Genomic DNA, 12,180 nt, shown 5'->3' on the forward strand with positions numbered 1-12,180 from the left:
AAGCTAGAGGTAATTTTTTCTTTTTTTGGTGCTTTTCAGACTTGTATAGTGATTATACGGCTTGTCTGTTAATGAAAAAACCCCCAACATTTTGGGGCCTTCCAGTGGGATAGAAACGTCTCCAAGTAGAGTATGACTCATAGCGATCCTATGAACAACAGATCAGAACCTTGTCTCATCTTGTGCCATTCTCACAACTTCTGACACTATTAAGCCCATTGCCACAGTCACTGTGTCAAATTCACCTGGTTGAAGGTTTTCCTCTTTCCACTGTCCGTTCACTTTCCCAAGCATGATGCCTTTCTCCAGGAATAGCCTCTCCTAGCAACCTGCCCAAAGTATGTGAGATGAAGTTTTATCATCCTTGCTTCCAACAAGCATTCTGTTGCACCTTCTCCAGGACATATCTGTTAGTTCTTTTGGCAGTCTATGGGATATTTAGTACTTTTCCAACAACACAGCTCAAAGACATCAATTTTTCCCCCCTGCCATCCTTATTCATTGTCCAAGTTTCAAAAACAGAGCAGGTGATTTGAAAGACCATGTCCTGAAATAGGCACATCTTAGTCATCGTTGCCCCTCAGTAATTTGGAGAGGTCTCTCTGACTGCAGACTTTCCCAGTCCAATATATCTCTTCATCTCCTGACTGCTGGTACCAAGTGTATTTACTGTGGATCCAAGTAAGACGAAGATGTTGACGGTTTCAATCTTTTCTTCATCTATCCTTATGTTGTCTATTAGTCCAGTGGTTAAAATTTTTGTTTTCTTGACGTTGAAATGAAATCCATATTGAAGGCTGCAGTGTTTGATCTTCTGCAGCAAGCTTTCAAGTACTCACTTTGAGCAAGTGAGGTTTTGCCATCGTAAAATGAAGGTTATTGATGAGCCTTCCTCCAATCTTGATGCTACCTTCTTTTTCGTAGATTTCAGTTTCTCAAATAATTTGCTCAGCATACATATTGAGTAGGTATGGAAAAAGGATACAGCGTTGACATAAACCTTTCTTTTTAAAATTTTTTTTTAAACCTTTCTTTATTTTAAACCATGCAGTGTTTCCTAGCTCTGTTCACACAGTAGTCTCTTGGTCTAGGTCTAGGTTTTGCATGGGCACAATTAAGTGTTCTGGGATTGTTGTTCTTCTCAGTATTAGCCATAATTTGTCATGATCCAGATAATCAAATGCCTTTGCATAATCAATAAAAAAACAAATAGACATTCTTCTGGTATTCTTTGCTGAGGTATTTGGTTCCTTTGGGGGCAGGTCCAGTTACAGCAAAAAACCAGAGAAATGAGGATGTGGGTGGAACAGCAGATTTGGTCTTGAACTTGGGAGATGGTAAAGTGATGCTCTTTGAGCCTCAGGAATGGGGAGCAGCAGGAAGAAAGCCATATCTGAGGGGGGCCCTGAGGACCCAGAAGGGGGAAGGGAACAGCTCCCCATCCCCCAGTTCTGAGGAAAAGGCACCTGGCTCAGTTTCCTGCTTGCATGCCATCCATGAAACAGATGGGAGTGGGTCCTCAACCCCAGGTCCGCCCCTTTTAAGGGCCCTGAAGCTGCTCCTGGTTGAGTTTATGGAAAAAGCTTTTGCCAAGCTCATAAGCGCTGATCATGATGGCACAGGAGGGGGTGGCCTTGATGATCCTTGGGAGGAAGCCTGCAAACAGTCCCTTGGTCCTTGACTCGGCTCAGATCCTCTGCAGCAGCAGCCAGGTAGAGTCCACACGTGGAGGCCTCACTCTCATGGCCTCATAGCTCCCAGCTGGACCTGGCGCTGAGTCTTCACCACATTGAAAGGCAGAGTCAGGATGGCTGCCACCATCGTGAGATGCCGCCAGCCACGAAGCTGATGCCCACAGATGTCTAGTCTTTTGGCCTGCAGTCACTTAGCCAGCTCTTCACCAGCTCGTAGTTGAACCAATATAGAGCTGAGAAGGGCACATCCCGAAGGGCGGTGGGCCCCCGCCCAGCCACAGAGAGCGCCAGCCACCCTGAGCCACTGCAGCCTGGACAGAGGCCCTCAGCTCCCAGTATGACATATGCTGAACCTACAGCTTCTTCCGCACCAGCTCAAGGGGGCTGATCACAGTCACTGTGCCCAATTGGGCCAGAGCGCCAGCCACCATGGGTGCATAGAGGTCAGAGGTCAAGATTAGCCCACAAAGGAAGGTCTTGAGTTGGTCATAGGTAGTGAAGTAAATAGAAGTGGCCGGCACAGTCATCACCAGGGTGTGGCTGGGAGGCCACTCCACAGGGTCCTGGTGCCCTAATGCCCCACAATCTTCACAAAGGCATCCATGGTGCTAGTGAAGCTGGTGGGATCCTGAAACCAGGTGGCACAGCGGACCACATCTGGGCTCAGGTATCCTGGCTCCAGGACACCACTGCAGTACAGGAAGCACTTCCCAGCAGGTTAGAGAGGTGATGGCAGTTTTGTGTAGGAGATGCTGCATAGTCTAGAGGGAGGTATGAGTTCACTGGCTCCTTGAAGGGTTCTGGGACTGCAGGCGCACCTTCACCACGTCCAGGGGTGTCATAGAGAGAGGTGACTGTTGCCCCAGTGCCTGGAGGAGGCTAATACCCCAGGGGTTCTTGATCAGCCATCTTGAAATTTCGATCCTGGTTCTAGGCCAGTGCTTGAGGGGTGTGGGGCCAGTGGGCCCATAGCAGCTCCTGGGCGCAGCACCAACCCTTGGTTTGCCTCGGTGGCCAAGAGGTCAGGTCCCCACGCTCCTCATGCCCTGAGTTAATGGTCTGCTCATTCACGCCCTGGGGGTATATATTTTTTAAAAAACCCAACAAACAAATGCCACCCAGACAGCTTTCACACAGAATCCCAATTATAGACAATTTGATTTCCCTGATGTTTGGGGGAAGTTAGGGATATAAAATTTGGGCAGAAGGAAGAGTGAAAGAATGAGTGAGGACCTAGTAATCAATATGGTAAGGCAGGCCTTGGCAGAGCTTGGCCTCACAAAAAGAGAAACAGATTATTCTTACTGGCATTTGTTCTCCATGGAGAACAGAGGACACTCCTTACTTTGCTCGAGTGACTGCCAGAACAAAATTCCATCTGACTGGGTTAGATGCACATGGGCCCTTGCCTCCAAAACACCACCTCTCCCCACCTTGCCTCAAAAACACCACCTTACTTGTGCAAATAGGAAATATCTCCTCCCCATCCTTTAGGAGCACGTAGACTTCCCTAACATGCAACATTAAGAAAGGAGTTCTCAGGGCTTCCAGCCTTACAGTAGAGGTTGTGTAGTAGTATATTTCTCTTGCATAAGTAAGAAAAAAACCCCACCAACACACCAACATCCTTCCATACATGCCAGGCCAACACCATCTCAAGCCTGGCAAGGAGAACACCCCAAACTCAGTAAGTCTAATTTTGAATTACCTGCTGAAAAAGTCAGTGTATATGTAGAGAGTAGGAACTTTCATGTGTTGTTTACCATAAGAAAACCAGCCCCTTACACAAAAACTATGCCCACTGCAGCATAGTTTAAAAGTTGGTTAAAGTTGTCAACCTAAACTTGGATTTTTTAGCTATTACCTTGGGCCTCTCTGGCCCCAGCTACCTTAACTGCAGACACATGGTCTTATAAAATCATCAACATCTGTGGGACGAGAATAAAAGAGCGAGTGCTTCCCACACCAAGCAGCAAGGCTTGAGGGAGATAAGAGCAAGACTTTGGTGGCAAGACTTTGGTGGTAGTGGAGACGCTGTGGCATTGCTGTGAAGAAACTATGGCAAGGTGTAACCAGAGAAGCCCTGAGATAAAGACCACAGTTAAAGGTTTTTCTGTTCTTGCCATATGACTGAAAGAGAAGCTGACTTATAACTGCTCTGAGACAAACCTTGCTGGATGATTGAGGAAACCAGAGGCTTCTTGATTTTGTGTTGTTGGTCTGAAACCAGGACTTTTACTAATTAAGGAATTGTGTTTTGCTGTTAGTTTGCCTGGACTTGGATTATGAGATATTCTTTGCCTCTCCCACTCCCCTCCTATTTCCCCTAATAAACCTCACTTTTGGTACAACAACTGTGAGTCAACAATGAATAAATGAACCTCTTGCTGCTGCTGTGCACCATGTGGCTGGGCTGTAGGCTCTTTATCTGCTTTCTGCTCTGGAGTAGTGAGGGTCTGTACTATTCTCACTCTCTCTGACCCTTTCAGAGAAGCTCATGGCCCTGTGCCCCATGTCCCATTTTCTGCTTTTTATACACCCACTGACATCATCAGAGATCTACACCTCAGTGTAGTGAGTCTTCATCCTGTGATCCCATGAGGACACTGGCAGATACTGACTGACTGGCTTTGCAAGGATCATAGGGAAAGGCTCAGCCCTATGGATACTCCCTACCATTGATACGAAGCTCCCATTGGGCTGCTTCTTAAAGACATAGTAACACAGGGATTCACTTAGAGGCAGATAGACTCCAAAGCACAAATAGACCTTGGTTTAAAAATATAGTCAAAGATCAGAAGTTCAGAGCTGAAGGTCAAATATCTCCTTCACTAAAGGGCAAAAGGAAAAGGCAAAAAGCTCAATAACTCCACCATTTGGCTGAGTTGAAAACCATTCTTCATTGCAAACCCCACAGTTCACCAGATTAGACTGCCCATACACTCCATGAAAGCAAGTGTCAGCATGTAGATCAACTGACAAGAATTAGATCACAATCATCACCTACTGCTATGCCCTAAACAACAACACTATACAGATAAATATCAGATAGTTACACTGGCAGACTGTAGCTGACACACACTCCAAGAAGAAAGGAAGAAAAAAAAAATTATAACACCAAGGTCACTACAGTGTCACAGAAGCAGCAGACAGCTTCAAAAGCCACAAAAACCCACCCCAATACAAGACATCTCCAAAAAGACGTAGGCCAGATTGCAGAACAAATTAATATTTCAGGGACAAGAAGGTTGATAGAATGCTCCAAGGTGGAATTCAGAGCAAGGTGCTCAAGCAATTACTAGTGATGGAAGAACTGAAGGCATAAGCATAGATAGAATAAAAATATTATTAAAAGACAAAATGAATACAGTTAACAGGACACTGTAAACCATAGAAAACCAAGAAATTCCAATCCAAAATAATAAGACCAAAAAGACTATCAACACCTGGGAAGGATAGAAGAGTAGAACTGAAGAAATGGAATATAGAATCAGTAAGACAGAAGACAAGACTCTCAAGACTAATCTTTGATATGTAAAAGTAGGGAAAAAAAGAAGGAAAATTAAGATGCTATCAAGAATTACATACATGCTGTTGGAATTTCAGAACAGGAAGAAGGAGAAAAAAAATACATTGAGGAAAATGTGGATGAGGTACTAGAAGAAAATGTTCCAAGTATCATGAAAAAATGAGAAAATATACATCCAAAATGTTGGGCAACCATAACAAGGTATACCCTAAAAGAAAAGCATCAAGAAATACCATACTAAATTTTTCCAGAATCAAAGAAAAGGATATAATGTTAAAAGCATTTTGAGAAAGTAGAGTCACCTGAAAAGGAGAACTAATTAGGTTATGATCAATCTTCTCAACAGAAATCATACAAGAAGATAGTAGGATGACATATTAAAAAGGCTGAAAGAAAATGGTTGTCAACCAAGACTCCTGTGTACAGAAAAACTGTCCATCAAATATGAAAGGGAAATTGTCATTCTCAGAAGGCAAGAACTAAAGTAATTATTGAAAACAAGACTTGCTTCGTCCCCCAACCCCCACAACCATGCGCCTCCACCCCTGCCACAGCCCTATGACCCCAGTGGCACCCAAGGGCCACTAGAGAGTCCTTCATGCCGCACAGAGACCTACCAACGTGACAATCCATGGACAGTAGAATTTAGAATCAGAACTTTTGTTGCAGTAGTTCCTTTTGGAGCTACAGGAACTCAAAGCCACACAACAGATCCAGCCATTGCCTGGAGCCAACAGCTGAGCTGCTGTGGGACTAATCTGGCAGAAGAAAGGCCAGTAGGATCCTGATTGTATTTTCTGGGGCACTGCCGATTACCTAGGAGAGTGGGGAATTTGGCCGAGCTCTCTTGGGACACGCTGACTACCCATGTACGAGCCAGCCAGTGGTAATCCGTCAAAACTTTTGTGGACTCTGCAGACCAGATGCTAATGGGTCGCTGGGAATTTGACTTTGACATTTTGGGTCCTGTTGGACCCGGGACCCTGCTTGGGCAGGGGCTGCTTCATGAGGGCACCTGCATAAGTGCCACAGGGCAGGGACCGCACAGTGAAAACCACTAGGTAGGAAATTGACAGCAGCAATTTGAGTAGGGACCCCAATCGTGAGCACATCCAGACAGCTGAGGTCCGAGTGAGGTCCCCCAAGGGTTTGACCTGCCCTTGCAATCACCTCAACCCTGTGCCTGCCTCACTCCATTTGGCTCCACACTTGTGCCTACACGTCTGGTCAATCAACTTGTCTTTAATTGGGAACACCTTGACCTGTCTTACCAACAAGGTTCCTCTCACAGGCTCTAAACTGATATTTCCCTGAAGTAAAAATTTCAGAGAAACACAAGTCGGGTAGCTACCCAACTGATCTCTAGAGCATTGTCTTCAGATCAAGAACATATCAATGTCTCAAAGAAAGCAAGCTATACCACAGAATACACAAGAGCAAGGCAAGATGTCACCCCCAAAGGGTGACACAGTATCAGTGGATTTCCTGAAGCCAGAAAATCTAATGGAACTTTCTGACACAGAATTTAAAAGAAGAATGATTGAATATATTCAATGGATAAAAGACAAAATTGACGAATTACAGGATACTACAAGCTAAAAACAGGAGGAGCGCAAAAAAACCCAATGCAGAACAATGTAGAGAAAACAAACGAGGCATTAGCGGCACTGGAAAAACAAGAAACCACTATCCAAAATATGAGGTCCAATGTTTCAGAGGCTGTCAACATGATGGAGGGACACATGAGCAGAGACAAATCTAACAAGAGCTCACAACTTAAATTTATAGAATTCTTCAGCTCCTCAGTAAGAGAAAGACTAATAACCCAATCACAAAACAGACAGAAGATATAAAATGCCTCTTTACAAAAGAGAACATTCAGATGGGCAATAAACACATGAAGAAATGTTCAAGATCACTAGCTATTGAAGTAACTCAGCCTCAAAAGGACAAATATTGTATAAGACCATCATTATAAAAATAAAAGGATAACTAGTAAAACATATATGGATAGTCAAGGGAGGAAGGGGTGGGACTGGAGGAGTAAAGATAAATAGGAGCAAAACCACATGGTTGTACAGTATGGTGGGTGGAGGGAGGGCATGAAGGAAATGGGAAGGATCCAGGTGAAAAGACAGGGTAATGATGGGCAACATCCAATGGTGATTCATTTTCTAAAATATAATGCATGAGGATGATTGTATGAAACACAATGTGAATGAAGAATATTGTGGAACACAATGTGTATGACTTTGGAAGAAAACCAATACATTTTTAAAAAAGATTACTAGTTATTAGAGAGATGCAAATAAAAATAACAATGAGATACCATCTCACTCCAGAAACAAAAGCAAAGTTTAGCAGTACAAGATATGTTGGTGAGGATGTGGAGAAATTGGAACTCCTATGCACTGCTGGTAGAAATAGAAAATGGTACAACCACTATGGAAGACAATTTGTCATTTTCTAAAGTTGACCATAGAAACCACATTGGATCCAGCTATTCTACTATTGAAAATATATCCCTATGTTTATTGCAGTATTAGTCACAATGGCGAATGGCGAAGAAGCAGCCCAGTGCCCATAAACAAAACAATGGATAGAATATCACAAGAATATAGAAACAGCTCAAATGTCCAACTACAACTGAATGGATTACAAAATGATGGTACATTCACAAGATGGAATAATATGCAACACACAGGAGCAATGATTTATAAATTACTACTCAGCTTGGGAGAGACTGGAGAGCATTATGCCAAGTGAACTCAGTCCCATAAGGACAAAGATTGTATATGACCATTATTGTAGGATGTGTATAAGGATCCAAGAGGTTAGGGATGGGAGCAGAGGGTTGGTGGGGGGTGGAGTAAATAATCACTAAATAGTGAGTAAATAGTCTCACAATTTGAAGGGTGGAGGGAAAAGTGGATAAAGGAATTGGGAAAGATCTGGTGTGAAAAGCAATGTATATAAACTTTGTAATAAACCAGTATAAATAATAAAAAAAATTCCAACTCACACAGAGATAATTATAGGTGGGTGGGGCCAGGGAGAGCTGGAATAGAATGGACAATGGTAATGGTTTAAAAAAAGAAAAGCTCAATCTGAAAGAATGGGCAAGCAGACAATCTGTGTATTGTAGTTAACAGTTTGGAACAGGACAGGCATAATTAGTCAAATCGGGAAGTGGAAGCAGAAGAGAGTGGAGAGGAAAAGAAGAAGGGAAAGTTTACCCAGAGATCAAAGCAATAGTGAAGGATTGACAGGAAGTACTGGAATTGGGGGTGGGGTACAGATCAGATGGGTGAGACGAAGAGAAAGGGAGAGTGCAGTGAATTTGCAATATACAATTGTTGCTATGCACAATAGCTCTGAACCCTGCCTTCACTGTCTCCGACTTGCTTACTCTCATTATACCAGTCACTGTGTCAATGCATCTCATCCAGAGTCTTCCTTTCCTGTGCTGTCCACCCTTCCAAGCATGATGTCCTTCTGCAAGGACCTCCTGGCAACGAATTATACAAAGGTAATTATTGTTATAGATGGTTATGCAAAGACGTTTGACTGTGTGGATCATAACAAACTGTGGCTGACTCTGAGAAGAATGGGAATACCAGAACATTTGATCATGCTAATGTGAAACCTATACTTGAACCAGGAGGCAGTCATCAGAACAGAGCAAGGAAACACTGCATGGTTCAAAATTGAGAATAGCGTACACCAGGGATGTGTCCTGTCTCCATACCTATTCAACCTGTATGCAGAGTAGATTATCTGGAAGGCTGGGCTCTATGAGGAGAAATGTGCTATCAGGATTGGTGGAAGATCTATCAACAATCTGTGTTATGCAGATAACACAACCCTGCTTGCTGAAACTGAGGAGGACCTGAAGTGCTTGTTGCAGAGGGTCAAGGACTGCAGCCTTCAATATGGATTGAGACTCAATGTCAAGGAGACAAAGATTCTCACCACTGGGCCAAGTGGCAGCATCAGGATGGATGGTGAAGAGATTGAGATTGTTCAAAGCTTTAGTTTGATTTGCTCCACAGTCAACACTCTTGGCACCAGCAGCCAGGAAATTAAAAGGTGCATTGCGATGGGAATATCTGCTGTTAGGGACCTCTCCAAAGTACTGAAGAGCAATGGTATCTCACTGGAGACTAAGATGCGTCTGATACAGGCCATAGTCTTTGTAATCACTTATTATGTGTCAGAAAGTTGGACAATGACTAAGAAGGATAGAAGAATTGATGCCTTTGAGCTGTGGTGGTGGAGAAGAGTATTGAATGTTCCATGGACTGCTAAGAAAACAAACAGGTTCACCCTGGAGAGGGTTAAATCGGGCAGCTCCTTGGAGGTAAGGATTCTGAGACTTCATCTGACATACTTTGGACATGTTATAAGGAGGGACCGGTCCTTGGAGAGGGACATCATGCTTGGGAAGGTGGAGGGACAGCACAGGAGGGGAAGACCCTCTATGAGGTGGATTGATTCAGTGACTAGGGTAATCGGGATGGGTGTGTCGGAGACAGTGCGATTGGCACAGGACAGCAGAGTTCAGGGCTGTTGTACATAGGGTCACTATGAGTCATAAGTGACTCAATGGCACATAAGAATAAACAACAACAACAACAACAACAATTACTGTTATGAAGTAACCTTTATGAGTGACTAAGTAAAAATCAATCAAAATGAAACAAAAATGATTATGGTGAAAGTGAGAATTTAATTTAGAGAGCTTCTTGATGGTGTTTCTCAAAGCTATTTACTTATGTGCCTGAGGAAGGCAGAGGAGCTGGAAAGTGCAGATCATAGCCTGTGCCACAATGTCTCTCTGCCCTCTCACTGCTGCCGCATGAGGTGGGAAAGCAGAGGTGGTCTGATCTAGCAGCTGCCTTTGAACCGTGGTTGCCAACTTGTTTTAATTCGAAGCAGGTTTGCTCTTAATTTGTATTGCACTGGGATCCACGTCTTCAGTAGTGCCGAGAGAGTTAGAGTGCTTTCACTTTGACACATCAGTTTCCATCAAACCACCAGAGTATTTATGCACCAGCATGCTTGCAAGGCAAGTATGAATGCCCAGGAAAGTGCAGCCATGAAGAGATGCCAGATTATATCATTCCTTTTTATCAAGCCCAAGGAGTTAGATGTGAAGCAAGAGATCACAACTGGCCAACATTATTAGCAAAAGGCAATATTATGTATGATCATACATATGTAAAACATCTTGCACGTACAGACATGTCTTCTGATGTGAGGACATTGCAGGGGGACCACTGATAAGACAGGACAGAGGGAACCAAGGCAGAGGAGATAAGGAGGTGGCAGAGAAGTTTCTTGCTCATTGACCATCTGAGAGGTTCTCTGTGGACAGATAAGAGTCTTCATGGAGAGAATAAAGAGAAGCTTTGCATATTCCATGGTTCTCTGTACTTATGCTTGACCTCCTAAAAAAGACCTTGCTGATAAAGGTATCAACCTTCACGCCTCACAGGTATGATTTGCATAATGAGTTCGAGTAAATCCTTACATGCTGAAGTAGGCTGGAAACCAAATCTGCTTGGCCCGAATGAACCCGAATATGCGGTGAGGGGATCCAGCACTGGAGTTACAGAGTACCCATATATGTGTCCCTCACCAAACCATGGGTGCCTAGAAAATGGCTGTTCTCAGAAGTGAGTGACTTTGTGTTAAGAGAGAACAATTTGGGAGAGTGAGATTGAAAAGCAAGAAGATAGTAATCATCATCTTTGAATTGTGTAATTAGAAATTATTAAATTTTTGTTGTTGTTAAGTGCTGTCGAGTTGTAGATGACTTATAGCGACCCTATGAATGAAAGACCTGAACACTTGTGTAACTTTTCATCATTTCTCCAAGTTCATAGAGTTTCTGGAGGCAAGCTATTTTGGAAGTGGATGCCACTCCTGCTTCCAAGCTTGTTTTAATCAGGGAGCTCCATCAAACACTGTCCACCATGGATAACCATTATCTCATTTGACACATCAGCGTCTCTGTGTTTAGCATCACAGCAACCTGAGTTACCTCTGTACAGCAAATTACTAAATTAGTGCATCATTTTCTCAAGAGTCTCAACAACAACTAACTGAACTACTTTTTTAAAGAAAAAGGTAGAAACCACCTAAATGTTTGTCAGTGGATGAATAAAATGTGATGTTTGGCCATAAAAGGAACAAAATACTGATAAATACTGTTATGTTTTGCTTAAAGACCAAAACCCAAAAACCAAAAAAACAAAACAAGCAGTGTGGCACTTTCTCAAAAAGTTGCAAATGGTACCACAACAAGATAAAGGTAAATAACCCAATTGAAAGATGGGCACAGAATATGAACAGACACTTCACTAAGAAGACATTCAGATGGCTAACAAGCACATGAAGAAATGTTCAAAATCCCTAGCTCTAAGAGATATGCAAATCAAAACAACTCTGAGATATCATCTCACCCAAGTCGGAATAGCAAAATTTAACAGAAAAGCAAGCAAAAAAATGCTGGCGAGGTTGTGGAGAGACTGGAACCCTTATTCACTGTTGATGGAAACATAAAATGGTGCAGCCACTGTGGAATGTGGTATGGCGCTTTCTCAAAAAGTTGCAAATAGAGATACCATTTGCCCCAGCAAGTCCACTACTTGGAATATACCCCAAAGAGACCATAACTGACATCCAAGCAGATATATGCACACCCATGTGTATTGCGGCTTTGTTCACAATAGCAAGGAGTTGGAAACAACCTAAGTGCCCATCAACAAACGAATGGATAGAGAAGTTGTGGTATATTCACACAATGTAATATTACGCTGCATTGAAAAACAAGGAACTCATGCAATTTTATTCAAAATGGGTGACCCTGGAGGACATTATGCCGAGTGAAATATCTCAGACACAAAAGGACAAATATGACATGCTGCCACTGTTGTAAAACAAGACTGACAT

At 43.1% G+C, this 12,180-nt stretch overlaps 1 pseudogene; it reads right to left on the minus strand.

The window, feature by feature from the left end:
• Positions 1 to 1,540: 1,540 nt before the first annotated feature.
• Positions 1,541 to 12,180, minus strand: part of LOC102860180 — a 17,690-nt pseudogene continuing 7,050 nt past the window's right edge.

The sequence above is a fragment of the Elephantulus edwardii genome, unplaced genomic scaffold, assembly GCF_000299155.1.
Source record: "Elephantulus edwardii isolate Elephantulus edwardi_28Jun2011 unplaced genomic scaffold, EleEdw1.0 scaffold00218, whole genome shotgun sequence".
NCBI classification, from domain to species: domain Eukaryota; kingdom Metazoa; phylum Chordata; class Mammalia; order Macroscelidea; family Macroscelididae; genus Elephantulus; species Elephantulus edwardii.